Here is a 16,304-nt window from a genome sequence, read left to right on the forward strand (position 1 = left end):
GTGTGTGTGTGTGTGTGTGTGTGTGTGTGTGTGCGTGTGTGTGTGTGTGTGTGTGTGTGTGTATTTGGTGGTTTTGCTGCCTGTCTGTGGGCTGTCCGACACTCCAGGGGCAGCTCTGCTCAGGAGAGCCCCATCCCTGCTGGTGGACAGTGAGTCTGGTTTAGAATCCTACCGAGCTCAGGCTCACGTTCTTGAAGAAATGAAGTTTCGGCAGGAAAGAAATGAGAGCAGAGCAGGAGGACTACATCAGTCAGAACTTGCATGTCTTCGTTCACTCATTCAGTAGTCCGTATCGCGCCCACATGCATGCTGCGCCCCGGGCAGGGGAGAGCTTATAACCGGAGGGCGTCCAGGTTCCTTCAGCTGGTGGAGAGTGGTCCCAGCCCCGGGTGTAGGACACCGGGAGGCCTGAAAAGTCCGGGCTGTCGGCAGGTGGGTTTTGAGCGTATTTGCACAGCCCCACTGGTGTGCTCCTGCCGCCCGGAGTGACTCGGCCATGTTGGGCACAGCTGCTCGTCTCCTGCACTTCCCTGTCACTCACGTGGTGGTGTCGGGCCATCTCACAGCTGCCACGGCCTGGCAGAGCAGGCACCCAGTAAAAACAGGTGGTAGTCCTTAGAGCCAGCTGTGCACACCACCCCCACCCAGTGAGCCCACCATGGGCCAGGCACTGTGCCTACACCATCACCCTTGATGCCACCAGCATTTCCGCTGGGGGCTGAGTATACCTCAAAACTCACGTGTCGAAGCCCTCACCCCCAGTGCCTCAGAACATGACTGCATTTAGAGACAGGGCTGTGAAGGAGATGATCAAGGTGGAATGAGGTCACATGGTCAGGCCTTAATCCTGTCTGGCTCGTGTCCTTATAAGAAGAGGAGATTAGGACACAGACACACACAGAGGGATGGCCATGTGAAGGCACAGGGAGAAGGCGCCAACTTCGAGCCGAGGAGTGAGGCCTCGGGAGAAACCAATCCCGCCGACACCTTGATCTTGGACTTCCAGCCTCCAGAACTGTGAGACAATAAATCTTGCTGTTTCATCCACCCCGTGTGTGCTGCTCTGTTAGGGCAGCCCTGGCAGACTAGACAACTTCCCGGGAGCGGCGTGTCATGCCCACCTTATAGATGAGGCCTGTCGGCCTTGCCAGACTCCATGCGTGGAATGCCAGGTCACTTCCTAAACCCCCCTGAGCCTCTGTTTCCTCATCTGCAAAATGGGATTAGTGATAATGTTGTGGTAAGAATTCAATGAGATGTGACATAATGAATGTGTCCCCACTTGTGCCTCTTGGCCTGGTTTGATTTGGGAGCCCATGGGCCTGGGGCAGAGGCCAGCTTTGAGTTCTGTGTGTGGTTGACAGTTGATGTTGATGAGTAATATGTTAAAAAACCTCAACCAAGAAACCTTTTGCATTCTATGTAGAACCTGGAATTGGAAGGGCTCGGATTCCATTGGTCAGCAGATTTCTCCAGTTTGGGAACTTGAGTGAGCACCCTGTGACTCCTTATGTCACAGGCTTTCTATGGCAGCCTCTGACCCGGTTGGGGCGGGGGGTGGGAGGACACATCTCTAGGCACTGTCTGCCTGGCCTGACCCCGAGGAAGGGTGCAAGGGAGCAGAGCCCAGGGACAAGCACTAAAGGCCAGGAGCAGGGCCACCATGAAGCTGGGGGCTGCAGATGTCTAAGCCATTGGTGTAGAGTGTCAACCAAGTGGATGATCCTCATTTAGCACATGTCCTGCTCAGCTCAGCTTGGCTGCAACTTCTCTGTCCGAAGCTACCCTGAGGGTGTCAAGCAGCACGTGCAGCTGTGTTCTTAGAGTCGGGCACCACTTCCCTGTTTTTGGAAGTTGTCTCCCACAGTGAAGCAGCCTTTGAGCTGTGACCTTTCTCCACCCCTGAGCCATGACCTCCTGGGAGGGGGCATTGAAATCCTAAATGTCACCCTGTGAGGAGCTGGTCTGGGAGGGACCCGAGGGGTGGGGCAGGAAGGGGCTGATCATTCTGGAACTCTTCTTAGGGTTGGTTCAGGGACCTACTCTGCACCCCTCAATTAAAATTTAATATCTATCTATACACTTTCACACCACAATTACTACAACATCGTTAATTAGGTTACACACACACCCAGCTTAACAATGACAGAAAACGCCAAATTCCAGTTGACAAGGAGCCAGAAGCCCAGCCTTTCCTCCAGTTCAACAGAGGGCCCATTATGCCGGAATATTATTTTCTCATGGTTTGGAACCATTACATCAGCCTTGATGTAATAACATTGTTTAACTTCAGAGCTGTATTTATTTTGGTTTGGAGTTCAGGTAGCTTAGCCGTTAGCTGGGAATTGAGCAAAACCTGGACAAAGCCACTCAAGTTTGAAGTGAAGCATTTTGCTGTTCCTGTTCTCCCCTCCCCCAAACAAATACACCTCAGGTGCAGTTTTCATCCCACAGCAAAGGTGGTGACCTCGGTGCTAACAGATTTCGGAGGCAATTTTATTTTTTTTCCTGCACCGATTGGCCATCAGGGCAATGGCCGGCTGGGTGCTGAGTGGGTAAACGAGCCCAAACCCAGCAAGGACTTGGGATTCCACCAGCAGCTTCTCTGAAGACAGACTGTGAGCTTTTCGCTGTTCCTCCACTAGCCCAGCTCTTCTCCTTAAATAAGTTGGCATCTGAGCTCAAGTCAGTGACAAGTTAAAAAAAAAAGTAGGTATATGTGAACTGCCTCGATCTACCGCTGCCAGGCGTATGGGGGGTGGGGTGGAGCTCTGGTCAGTGTCTGAGCCCCGGGCCGTCTCCCGATAAGAGCTCTTAGTGCCCGGGAGGGTTAACTGGAGGCTTTTCATTATTTCTTCTGAGCCGAATCACAGCTGGGTGAAGAGGGCTCTGATCCCGAAGCTGTGGTGTCCTCCCTGCTGGTCTGGCATGTAGGCCGACGGCAACTAAGAATCGGCCACTGAAGCCGGGTGGTGGCTGCACCGGGGCTCACTGCACTCTCCTCTCTATTCCTGCGTGTGCCTGGCAATTTCCATTAGCAAGTTAAAATAAAAGAAAATCCTGGCCCCCTTCGTCCTCTAATACTTAGGAATAGGGAGATGGAGGCCAGGCACGAGCAGGGGAGGGCAGCGGGGGGCGGGGAGAAGAGGGAGGGGAGCGCTCCGGAGAGCACATACTCCCCGCCCTGCAAGATGAGCCGTTTCCAAATGTGTGTGGAGTTAGAGGAGTGTCAGGAAGCATGGCTGAAGGTGAACTGGCACCGGCTGGTCCGTGTACAGGATTGAGACATGGTGGTTTTATGCTTTTACGCAAAGGAATGCTTTTGGGCATCTGGGACAGGCGGCGGAGAGGACTGCACAATTGGCCCGACACTCCCGAGGGCTTGCTGGGAGCTGGCAGGTCTGGCGCCGTTTTCCGCCATAGCTGGCGAACCGGCAGCTTAGGACATGGAAGCTGCCACCCACGTGATCTGCTGCGGCCGTCCCGGCCCCCAGCTTGGTGAGCGTGAGCCCCGTACCGACTCCCAGGCCAGTGGTTCTCAGCCCGACCCCACGTTAGAATCACCCGGGAAGCTTTAGACACTCCCAACGCCCAGGCAGCATCTCATTCTAATCACTTCAGTCTCCGGGGGGTGGCGCGTGGCTCACTGGTGCGTCTAGTGTGTAGCCAGGTTGGGAGCGCTGGTTTCTCCCCGACTCCTCCAGCAGGACAGCGTCCTGCCTCAGAGTTGTCCAGCTGTGTGCCACTGCCCTGTGTCCTCCAAATCCACGTGAGTCAGGGCATCACAGCTCGGATGTACTACGTCTCCAGTTCAGTCTGTCTGTCCATGACGCAAGATCCCCACCAGTGCGGGACAACCGCTCCAGCTGATGTAGCCTCGTCCAGGCAACCGGGGGAGATAAGAAGGAGGGGTCCTACAGCCCAGTGGCCTTCACGCTCTTTTGACCTTAAATTCATGTAACAAATCCATTTGACGTCACCGCCTAGAACACACATGCACATGTAGAGACGTAGACATCACGGAAGCAAAAGTGTCTCAAAATAGTATTTACCTTCTTATGTGTGATTTGATGTTATCTTCTACTCTATTCCTTTTTGTTGCATTAAAGGAATGAAGATTCTGATCCACTAAATTTGGATTCATGACCGACTTGTGTTTGCCAACCTGCAGTTTGAAAGCACTGCTGTGGGCAGTTAGGAAAACGAAGTCTAGGACCCATGACTGCCTTCCCTTTGCACCAACTGCTGCACGTGGGGCCCCTGCACTATGCGCTCTACTCTTGCCTGTGCTGGGGAATTTCTACAAACAAGACAAAGTAAAACCGTGGTCCCAACCATCTTAGCTCGCTGCCACCCCACCCCATGCCCAGAGAGCAGGAAATGGGGCAGCGCAAGGCGAGCGCGGACGAAGGCCCAGGGACATCTGTCCGCACCAGGGCCTCCCCCAAATTCAGGGGACCTGATTCAGAGGCAGAAAGAGATATGTGGGGTGAAAGTTCTCTATTCTCAGACAGTGAGCAGTCCCGGCCGGCAGAACGGAGGTAATGGAGGTAACCGCCCCTGGCACAAGGACTTGCCCCGAGTAGGGACTCGGGCCAGGCTTGCTGGCTCTGAAATGGCTCCACGTCCCGGCAGGGGATTTATAATACAACCCTCCATTCCCGTGGTGAGGGTCTGGCCTTCTGGACCCAAGGCAGAATTTGAATGTGTTTTGTGCCCACCATCTCTGGGGGTCTTGCGCAGCTGGGTGGGGCCACCCTGTTATCTGGAATGGCCACTTGGGCTTGCTGGGGTTTCTCTGCGGTCCTCCATGACACTGCTGGGAGGACTTTCCTGGCGAGTCTTTCCGGGGCCTTCCCCCACCCCCCACCCCCGCAGCGGCTCTTGGTCTTATCAGGGTCACCACCAGTCTCCCCCATGGCCATGTCCTGGGGTGAATTCTCTGCTTCCACCACACTCGCCTGCTGGAAGCATTTGACACTTGTCCCGTGCTCCCTCCCCGCCACCCACCTGGCTTTCCTCCTCCCTGGAGGGCTCTCCCATCTCTCAAGGCCAAGTGCCCCAGGGCTCATCGTGGGCCTTCTTCTCTTCTCCATCACACCCTTTCCTGGGTGAGCTCATCTTGCCCCTGGCTCTCAATACCAGCCATATGGGGGGTGGATCCCAAGTTTGTATGACCTCTGCCCTGAGTCCCAAACTTCCACTGCCTGTGCCGCAGCCCCTCTGGTGCCTAATGGACCACTCAAAATTAATATATTCAAGCAGAACTTTTATTGCCCCTGCCCCCTCCCCAGCCCGCCCTGCCCCCTGCATCTTCCTGGTTGTCATTCCTGTAACCTGGAACCCCTCCTCTTGCTCCCCTCTTTCCTTCACACCCACACCCAATCTTTCGGCAAGTCCTGTCGGTCTGCACCAGCCCGGAAGCAGAGGCAAATCCAGCCGCTTCTCACCACCGCCACGCGGAAGCGCTAGACCCACCACTCTCAACTCTCACCCGAGTTACTGCATCTAACTCATCTCCCTGCATCCACTCCTCCCCAGCTACAGGTGCGTCTCCTCCCACAGCCAGAGTGATCTTCTCACTGGGTAAATCCAATCACAGCAGCACTTGATAAAACTCTTTAAAGCCTTCCCCTTGCACTTAGAACACAACCCAGGCTCCTTTCCATGCCCTTTGTGCCCTCCCAGCATTTAGTCTGTGTTTGTTACTTTCTGATTGAACCCTTGCTTTATTTGGAGCAATGTAGTGCCCAGCTAAATGTCTATATTTCCCGGCCTCCTTAACATCTAGGGTGGCCAATGAGATAAAAGTGGGGTTGTTGAGTGGGGCTTTGGGTCTTGTCCTTTCAAGGGAGCTGGTTCAGCTGGGAGAATGCAAAGTTTTGCTCTTCCATGCTTTCCTCCTTTCTACTGCTTGAAATAGAGATGTGATGAATGGTGCTCCAGCAGCCTTGTTGTGATTATAAAACAACCTTGATGATGAAAACTTCATAAGAGAGGTAGAAGGAGCATGGGTCCCAGATGACCATAGAGCCATCATAGCAGCCTTGGAATTCCTAATTCTGAGCTTCTCCAATTAGAGAAATATTTCAGTCACTGAATGAAGTCAAATCTAATCCAAAGGAGTAGAGATTGCAAAGCTCAATGTGATCTGGACTCTACCTCTCCTATTTCATCCAACCATTCTGGTCCTGCTGTACCATGTTCCAACCATGCTGGTTTTCTTTGTGTGCCTTGAACATTCTAAGCTTAGTCCCACCTTGCAGGCCTTCCCCCAGATCTCTGTGACTGCCTCCTTCTTGTCTTTTGACCCCTTTAGAGGGGCTTATCCTGACTTATGTAACCCCCTGACCAATCTGCTTCTAGTCAACTTCCTTTTAAAAAATGCATGGCCCTTTTCACTCTTTGAAATTACTTACGAGCATGACTCGTTTTCTGTTCCCTCCTCCACCCTCTAGGTTTTAAGTTCCATGAGGACAGAGATTTGATTGTCTTGTTCACTGCTGTATCTCCTGGGCCTCACATAGGATAGGTACTTAGTAAGTATTTGTTAAATGAATGAGTGGAATAAGATGACTTTTCAGAAGTTTTTGGAAGAAATTTGTCTTGGGTGTGGCCATACATCACGGAATCCCTTCCCACTTCATTTGAAAATAGTTCAGCAAACACTTGTGACACAACCATGACCTGCATAGCCCTTAGTCCTCTGGAAGCTCAGAGTCTAGTGGGAAAGACAGAGTACTTAGCTCATCTAGACAGTAGAGTGCTGAAGTGTTATGTTGGAGCTCTGTGCAGGCTACCAGGAAGGCACAGAGAACATGTGGCAGGCTCTCTGGTTTTCATGGCGTCAGGAGCTGATCAGGAGAAGCTTCAGCGAGGCAGTGATGCTGAGGCACCTTTGGATAGGGTGTTTTCCTTGCAGACGAGGTTCAGGGAAGGCACTGCAGGCTGAGCAAATGGCAGGAGTAGAGATACACAGGGGTGAGGCATGTAGCGTGACCTGGTTTGTTTGGACTGTCCTGGTTTTACCACTGAGAGTCCCACAGCCCAGGAAACCCCTTCCTCCCAGGCAAGCCAGGAAAATGGGTCATCCCAGAGATCCAGGGCCTGTTAGGTCACTAGGAGTAGCTTTCAGGGGCTGGAGGAGAGAGGGACCCAGCGAGAGAGCTGCTGGGGGTGAGGAAGGGATTCTCCATCAAAAGCCGGAGGGCAGGAGGTGGAGAAGAGCCTCCCAGTCAGCCTAAGGAGTTGGGCCTTCTTTTTCACAGTGGAGAATCACTGAAAAAGACTGTGAGATAGGAGGAGGTCGTGATGAATGATGTATCAACCGAGGAATGACTCTTCCTACTGTAACGTACGAGGAGCTTTCCTGTTTCCTGCAGCAGGCTTGGCTGTCATCGCTTTGTCTCCAAAAGCAGCACGTCTTGTACCCCAGGGCAGACTGGGGACAGGCACCTGCTTACGGAAATGGCCCCACATTCACGCGGCTCTGGTGTAGTCGGTCCAGAGGCGAGATGTCCCCGAGTCTTGGTGCTGATGCCGACGGGTGGTTCTTCTCAGCGACCCTTTGGAACCTCTGATGGGAGAGGGCTGCCTGCCCCTTCCTGTCCCATCTCATCCTGCAGATCACGCTTCCTTATGCTTCCAGGGAAAGCCATTCCAGGGGAGCTGGGAAACATTTTCTTTCTGTGGCCGCGCGGCTGCAGGACAAATGTGCCTCAGCAAGTCCAAAGCTTTCCAGCACACGGGGACCGGTGGTGGGGCCGTGGCCACAGCACGAATGCTGAGGACCTGTCCCTGATGTCAGACATGCCTGGGGAAACACCGCCTGATGCCAGACACCTGCGGTTCTCTACCCTTCCTCACCCCATCACAAGCCCCGAGTCACTCTGCCTTCTAGGTCTGTCCTGAAGCACCCTGAGACTGTCACTCTGTGCCTGTGTTTTGGTTCCTCAGTCACATATCTAGACACGTACACACACACACACACACACACATTCCAATGTCCGCACCCAATACACATGCCCCAAAACATACTACACACATGTATGCCTCAATACACACGTACCCTAACACGCACACCCCAATACACACATCCCAACACAACACTGACTGCCCCAACACACATACCCCTAAGCATACCACACAACACATACTCCCAAACACACACACCCTAACACACACACACCCCACATCCAGTCCTTTGAATTCCGTTCCTACATTGACCTTCTCCTGCCCACCACCGCCCCGTGCGCCTCCTGCCTCCACCTCCCCATCTAAGACACTCCAGGCAGCATGTCCTGCACTGGGTCCCGGGGCTGGCTTGCACACCTCCCCATGCTCTGCTGGCCTCTAATCCTGAGGGTCAGCTGTCCCTTGCCTCCCACTTCTGGGGGCTTCCCAGCTGAAGAGAACCCACTGCAGCCCCGGCCTTGCAGCTCTGGGGTCCCTGGGACCCGGGTCAGAGGGGCAGACCTCACCCTTATGTGTCCTCCATGCCTTCCTTGCCGCTGGTCAGTTTGTTAATTCAGAGACCCCCCCCACATCCCACCCCACCCCACATTGCCAACCGCAGCACCCTCTTCTGGCCTCCCCCGGGACCACCCTGCTGTACAGGGCCCCCGTTGGCTGTGGGACACCACCCTGTCCTGGTTTCCTTCCTCCTCCCTGGCTGCCCCTTTCTGTCTCCTGTCTTCTTTTTCCTCCTGCTCTCTAACTAGGGGGTCATCCCCGCTCAGCTTTGCACCTCTTTGAATCAGTTAACACTAGGTTTGGCTATATAGAGCAGAAAACCCCAAATAATGGGGGCTCAGGCTCCCAGGGTGGTCTTCTTTCATGTAAGAAAAGTGCAGACGAGGCAGCTGAGGGCCGGTGTGGCGGCCTGTGGAGTCGCCACGACCCCACTCCGCTCTGTCGGAGTCTGCTGTCTGGAAGGCCCTGGCCAGACGCCCCTCTCTGACCCTGACAGGCTCGGCCCTACCTCCTCCAGGGTCTCTCCAACCCTCAGCGCCCACCCAGGAAACTCTCCCCCAAGGTCCCTCTATCCTCTGCAAACTCCCAGGGACGGGGCTCCTCCCACTCATCTGCTCCTAACATACTGCCTTCCTCGTGGCCAGCGCTTGCCGCCAAGTGCCCGGCGCCCCCTGCTAATCGATCTGAAGGCAGGACAGCACATAGCCCTGTCCTTGCCTGGTACAGTGCTCTGTTCCTACTAGGTCCTCCGGACAATAGATGGAGGCATCAGGAAGGTTTGGAGACCATCCTGAGGAGCCCTGAACCCAGGACATGCCCTTGTGGCAGGAGAGGGTTAGTTATCCCCAATATGTGCAAGACCAGTGTGTCTGAGAGTGCACAGAGTTAATGAACTGCAGGATTCGAGGTTAGCTGAGCTCAGGTAAACAACAGTTCGACTACCTTACAGAGGCAAACAATGGCTTAAAGGGATTTTATAATAACGCATGTGACACCTTCTTTTGACTAGTCATAGCGGATGCCAGTTGAAGAGTGTTTCGGTACCTGTATCCCTGATGAAAACCGAGGCATGGGCAGGTTCTTCTTTTATTTTTAGGTTCCTTGCTCTGTGCTGTTATTTCTGAATCTAGGGAGTGGCGGGGGTATGAGAAGCATCAGACACTCTAAGGGAGGTGAAGGTCAAATGAAAGTTTAATGTTTTGTATTTGTTCATCCTAAAGATGCTTGTTACCTCTTTATCTAATCTATCTTTCCATCTTTCATTTTCCTTTTCTTCTTCCTTTTTTTTTTTTTTTCCTCAGAAAGATGTATAAGGGCAAATCCTCAGTCCCTGTCTTGAGACCAGCTTGCATGATAAATCTCCGGGCAGATGGGTCCTGCTGGCAGGCAGAGCCCTGAGGACGCTGCCTGGTAGCTTGGGCTCTACTCAAGGTTCCACCGGCAGCACGAATGCACACTGACTCTGGGAGTCTTTGACCAACTGAGCGAGCATACAATAGGTGTTTGTCCTTCAATAGGCCAGAACTAAAACACGTTACTCCCTTCACAGCGGGGTCTCTTAATTAGATATAAATACATTTATCCATCAAGCAAAAATCTGATCCTTCTCTTTTCATTCATTTTTTTTTCTCCAGCATTTCAACCCATAATCTAATGTATGGGAAAGGGAAGGCGCTGAAAGAGTTGAATGCAGGGCCCAAGGAGGTGTGTGAGAAATGCCTCCTTTTTCAGATTAGCACCTGACTCCCGGGGCCTGGGGGTGGAGGGAAGGCAGGAAAGCGAAAGGGCTGAAAGTTGAGACGACTTGAAATTAACACAGCCTGAGGAGCCAATCAATAGCCAGGCCGGGCAGATAAAGCTGGTAATGGGGTTTTTTCTCCTCCTACAACCGCAGTGACTCCCCCGTGGAGTTCCCTTCAATGGTGACACAGAGACCGTTTCACTGACGGTGAAAATTCGATTAGAGTCTTACTTCAGGAAGGGGAGAACTTGTGCGAAGCCCAACACTCTGACGGTTCTCTTTTGGAGCTACCCTACTGTGGCAGCTTCACAGGAGGGGAGCTATGAGAATACGGGGGCTACAGGTGCAGCTGGAGAGGGTGTTGACTACTGGGAACAGAGGTCCTAGCTTCCATACACTTGGATGGACGAATGAATTTATTGGTCTTGTTTAAAAAGCAAAGATGTCAAGTCCGTATACAAGGGTGATTTCCTTGGTTTCTTTGTTGTCCCTGTCACCTGTTAGAACCTAAGAAATGCTATCTTGGGTTGGCTGTGCCTTTTTCTTTGCTGGTGGCCCACTGGACAGGCAGGTCACTTCTCATCCATCAAGGAGTAGGTTGTAAAGGTCTGCTCTGAAGTCCAAGAACAGCTGAGGACCGAGGAATGCTATTTTCAGGGAGTCGGGTACACTTTGACCCAAGTGTTCCCCAAGTGGACACAGCTGAGTTTGGAGCCCCAAAGCAAAGGCACCTTAGGAATGCTCCTCTTTTCCTGTGTTAGCTCATCAGGTTCTGGGCCGTACCTGGGCACCTGGGCGCTGTCTATAGGAACTCCCATACCAGAGTTGGGAGGAGCAGGATCCTCAGTTCTCCTGCTCAGCCCTCCCACCTCCCACTAGTTGCCCAGGGCTGGCGTCCCGATGGGGGGAGTCCAATCCTTCCCCTTCCTCCCATGTGGTTCTCACTGCCCCCGCCTTACCTCCGGCCCTCCTCTCCTCCCCCATGGGCTGGCCGTTACAACGCTGCCAATGTCCTCCTAGGGCACCCCCACAAGGGGCTGCGTGCCCTCTTGGCCTTACTCCCCATCTCTGGGCTGACAAGGCCTCTTGCCCCTTCCCTGGCCAGGTACACTGGACTTGCTCTGGGTCCTCCCCCAGCCCTGCTCTCATGTGGCTCATCACGTGGACCCTGGTCCTCGACCACCGTCCCTCCTCACACCCACCTGGAGCCCACCTGGAAAATGCCCCCTCATCCCGCGTAACTCAGCTCAAGTCCTGCCTCCCCCGAGACTTCCTCTGGCAGATGTGGGTCCCTTGTCCCCTCTGCTTTGTTCCAGTCATCTCCCTGAACCATGCATGTTCATGTAGACTGGGGTGGTGGTGGCAGGGATCATGACCACGCATTGCCGTATTCCCAGCAGCTAGTTCAGTGTGTTTATTGAATGAATGGGGAGAAATTCTGTGCTACAAATAGTTTGTGATTAGCAATTTGAAGTGGGCCACTAACCAACTGCTGTATTTAGCACCTCTATTTTTTTTTCTAGAAAATATACCAACTTGGACAGCCATCCCCATGGGGCCTGCTGTTGAAATATTTCCTGAGTGTTCCAAACATGTTAAATCCTACTCTCGCAGAGCCTCCGGTACCCCGCCCGCAGCCTTTGCTAGGTGAAGTGGAGGTGGTTCCTCCCAAGCCAGCTCCTTTGGGGCTCCTCAGTCTTTCTGAGAACGGGGCCCAGACACAAAAATTGGTTTGGTTCTTGCTAACAAACAATAGATATCAGGGGTTCGGGAGCTGAGGAAGTCAGCTCAAAAGCAATGCAGTCGATGAGAAACCTTACAAGATGGTTTTGTGTGAAAGCCTGTTCAGGAGCTAGAATGGGGGCATGAGAAGGTGTGATGCGCTCGCGTCCACGGGCGTGTGCCTGGGGGAGGAGGATGGGAGCGCACACGTGGAAGCACGGTGGCCTGCTGTGCCAGCTGCTGGAATGCTGGGTCTGCGCTGCAGTCCCAGGCCTACTGCTGCCCTGCAGGGTCTTGGCTAAGCGGGGCACCTCAGCGCCTTCATCTGTCCCATGTGATCTCCTCCTTCAGTCCATAGGCACTCACTGAGTCAGGCACTGTGTCTGTGGGGCCAGAGATGATTGGTGCCCTCGCTGAGGCCACCATGGGATTTAAGGATGGAGACAGCCACTGGGGCCCTCCTGAGGTGGGAGCCCTCCAGCTGCGCTGATAAATATGGGCTGTCTTACCAAAATACCCCTCCCATGCCCACTCTCTCATCAAAGACTTGACTCTGTGACCCCAAAGGCATGAGCCGGCCTTGGGGCATTCTGCAGGGCTCCACATTGGCTTATAAAGGTACACGTTGTAAGCGTACCCTCTGACCCTTGGAGGCACCCTGGATTCACCTTTGAACCTGGCTCCAGACTTGGGCTATCTCCTCCATCCAGGGCTGCCGGTTAGGCAGGACACTGTGTCAGCCTGGCATGCAGCTGCTTCCAGCAGACATTGAGTTGTTCTGGAGAAGTGTGACACACGATGGTGATGTTTTGTAACAGCGACTTCTCGACAAGCGATGGGAAAGTGCAGGCCAGGTCCCTGAGCTCAGCTCTGCCAAAGGCCTTTCTCCAGCCCAGGAACCTATGCCCACAGCCCCTGATGTGGAGGCTGTCTCTTTACCCCCAACCCTGCAGGGGCTGCAGGGCCAAGAACCACACCTGGGTTCTCAATTCTTTTTGCAAATGAGCCCTAAGGCTCACTTTTATGGTGGTTTGCTGTATCACTTTTGGATGTTTTCATCATCCCCAAACTGACACTTAACGATGGGTTATGCAACAAAACAAAACAAAAAACTGGTGGGAGAGCAAGTGCTCTGAGCTTCCTGAAGGACACCTCCTCCATCTTCTGTGTTCCTGAATCCAAAGTGTCACCATGTTTCCTTCCTGCCTTCTTCGTGGGGCTAGAGTTTCTTGATGGTGGCAGGGAGCCAGCATCCCTCCCTTGTTGGGGTGGCCTGGTCCTGCAGCCCGAGTGAAGGGCGTCGGCTACAGCAGGGAGATGCATTATTGTATTCAAAACTGACAGGTGCAGTCTATCCCTAGCTGGAGATTGAAGGCTGAGGTCACCAGTACCAGGAGAACTGAGCCCAAAGCTAAAGGAGGCTTTAAAGCAACAGGAACAGCCTCCCGCCCCTCACCAAAAACACAAAGGTGATCTGGAAGAACTCAATTTACACCCTTGGTTCCCGTGGGCTGGGGGATCAGCAGAGGGCGGGATAATCCCAGCTTCTCGAGCAGATGGTTTCTGACTACCGCTTGACCCAGTTCCCTCCCAGCAGATGACTGGCAGTGGGGCTGACAGCTCCTCCACCAGGGGAACAAGTGTGGACCCTCCTGACAACCTCCTCTTCCCTCCTCCCACCAGCAAGGGCACGTTGGCTTTTGCCTCTCCCCGGTGTCAGGTCAATGGGCAAGGTGCTGCACCTTCTTGAAGGCAGGGACCCTCCATCCACACTCCCTCCTTCTCCCCAGCCCTGTGCAGCCCAAGTGTGGCTGCCCATAAGAAAGGCCAGGAACACCATTGCTAGGGCTTGTGCTGCGGAATCGGGGTGTTAAATCCTGCACTGGCTTAATGACTTCTCTCCTTCATTCATTCAATCCATCATTGCTTCAATAAGCTCTCCCTGGTCGTCTGTCAGGTCTGGCACCAGACAGGGCCCAGGAGGCCTGGTCCCCACACAGGAGATAACAAGTGAGGGAATGACAGCCAGGGACTGGGCTGAGGGGCCCAGTCAGGTAAAAACTTCCTCAGGGCACAAGAGGGTCAGGGACGGCTTCACCAAGGAGCAGAGACGGGGCTGGGTCTTAGAGACTGAGGATGATTTTGCCAAGTGGTTGGTGGCTGTGGTGATGGAGAGAGTCAGAGGGTCAGAGCAGTGTGTGCCCAGTGGGAAAACTCGAGCATTTTGGGGCCACCGGGCAGAAGCACCTCTTTCTGGCCCAGGGACCAAAGGCTCTCTGACAGGGCAGGGCTGGGAACCCGATGGGAGCAGCAGAGACCCTGGCTTTCGAGAATGTCCTAAGGAGGCAGAAGGGCTGCCATCTCCTGGGTCCTCCTGGGCCCCCACTTGTGGCTTGGGGTTGGCAAACTCAGTGGCCCTGGTTTTCCCGGGCGGCTTCAGGTCCGTTCCTCCGATTGGGAGGGAGGGGGCGCTCGGCCTCCAGACTTGCAGGCCTCGGCGTGGCTGCGGTCCTGGCCGAGCTCCCTAGCCGCAGGGCTGGCCCCGGAGTTGGCGGTGCGGGGCGGAGCAGGAGGCCGCGCTCTGCCTGGGTCGTCCCGGGTCCCCAGTATCCTAGAAGAGCCAGAATGACCGCCCATCCCGCTTCTGCCTCGAAGTCCAGCATGTTACAAGGGGAGGGGCGAGGCCATATTCCTGACCCCGGGCGCTGCGTGGGGGGCGCTATTGTGCTGCCCCAGGCCCTGCTGGGGGGCGAGGAGGTACAGAAGGAACGGATTGCACCTGGGGTTCTGGACGGGGCTGGGAGTCCGGTTTCCATTGACAGCGTTTCTTGTCCGGCGGCTTCAGAACGGAACCGTCCTTTATGCGGTTCTGGGAGGAGCCTGGCCCAGTTGCCTCGTCTGGGCTGCCGTGTGAGATAGGTGTTACTGTCCCTTTACAGAAGAGGAGGTAGAGACTAGAGGAGGCGAGGACTCTATCCAAGGTCACTCCTACAAAGCTGGCAGTAGCTGATCCCCGACTGGAACCAGGGTTTGAGGCCAAAGTTTGCCAGTTGGCAGGAGGGGAGATGGGGTGGGAATGGGGGGTCCTGGGCGGAGGTGCTGGAGACCCTGCCAGCCCAGCAAGCCCTGGGGCTCAGGGGCCTCCGCGCCCGAGAGGCTGGGACCCCGCACAATCAAGGCGTTCCTCCTGGCCCGGCAGAGGCAGCAGCTGGCCAGGCTTCCAGCGATTGCCACCTCCCCCCGCTGCAGCCCGCAGGGCCCACGCCTGGCCAGTGAGACGGCGGCCCGGGGCGCTCGCTGCGGGCACTGCAGCCCGGGAGCGGCATCCGCAGGCGGAGCCTGCTCCTGGCGTCCGAGGCCGCGCCGTCATCCCCGCCTCGCCAGGCCAGCCCGGGAGGGAGCGCCCCGGGAGGGCCGGGGGCGGCCACAGCGGCGGGAGTCGCCTCTCCCTGTTGGGGAGGGCGGCTGCTGGGACTAGGGCAGGGCCTGCGCGGCGGCGGGGAGGGGGCGGCGGGGGGGGCGAGCACCCGGATCCCGCGCCAGGAGCCCGTCGGTGCCGCCCGCCGCCCAGCTGGGCGAGGGTCCGGGCACCCACGTGGTGAGAAAGTTTCGAGGCAGCAAAAGTAGCCTGGCATTGCTAGGGGGAGGGGAGAGGGCCGGCTCGCCCCTCCTTCTCCCGAAGGCAGAAAGGAAAAGAGCGGAGGGAAGCGGGGGTGGGCAGCCCCGACCTGAACAGATTCCGCCTCCTCCTCCGCCCCCCACGCCCGGGAAGCCCGAGCGGGGAGGCGCGGACCGTCTCCTCCCGCACGGGCAGGACGACTCCCTCCCCCCCTTTTATTTCTGCCAACGTCTATCTCAACGCGCGCGCACATACGGAGACAGTGCGGCTCTTTTTCCTCCCTGGGAGAAAAAACGGGGAGAGTAAAAGAAGAGAGGGCAAAGAGAAGAACTCCTCAGCGTGCTCTGCACTCTGTGCCGCGGCCGGCCGCGGGGACGCTGCCACCACCCGCCCGCTCTCCCCCGGCCTGCGGCGTGTGCCGGTGAGCGCGAGCGAGGGCACCCGCACCCGGGGACGCTGCGAGACTTTTGGGCGCTCGAGCCGACATCGCCGCCGCCGCCGCAGGCAGAGGAGACAGGCGCGAGAAGGGCCCTGCGTCCCCCTCGCCTTCCTGGCCCGGCCGGCCCGCGCGGGCAGGCGGAGGGAGGGAGGGCGGCCGCGAGGAGGCGGCGGAGCAGAGGCCCGGGCGAGGCGCGCAGCGGCCGGCCAGCCCGCCCGTGGATGCGGCGCCCCGGGAGCCTGGAGACAACTTTGCGTGTGACGCGCCGGGAAGACTGCAGGGCCCGCGGCCGAGCGCTCGGCGCCGCCTGT

Source organism: Propithecus coquereli, unplaced genomic scaffold (assembly GCF_000956105.1).
Source record: "Propithecus coquereli isolate 6110/MARCELLA unplaced genomic scaffold, Pcoq_1.0 Scaffold217, whole genome shotgun sequence".
NCBI classification, from domain to species: domain Eukaryota; kingdom Metazoa; phylum Chordata; class Mammalia; order Primates; family Indriidae; genus Propithecus; species Propithecus coquereli.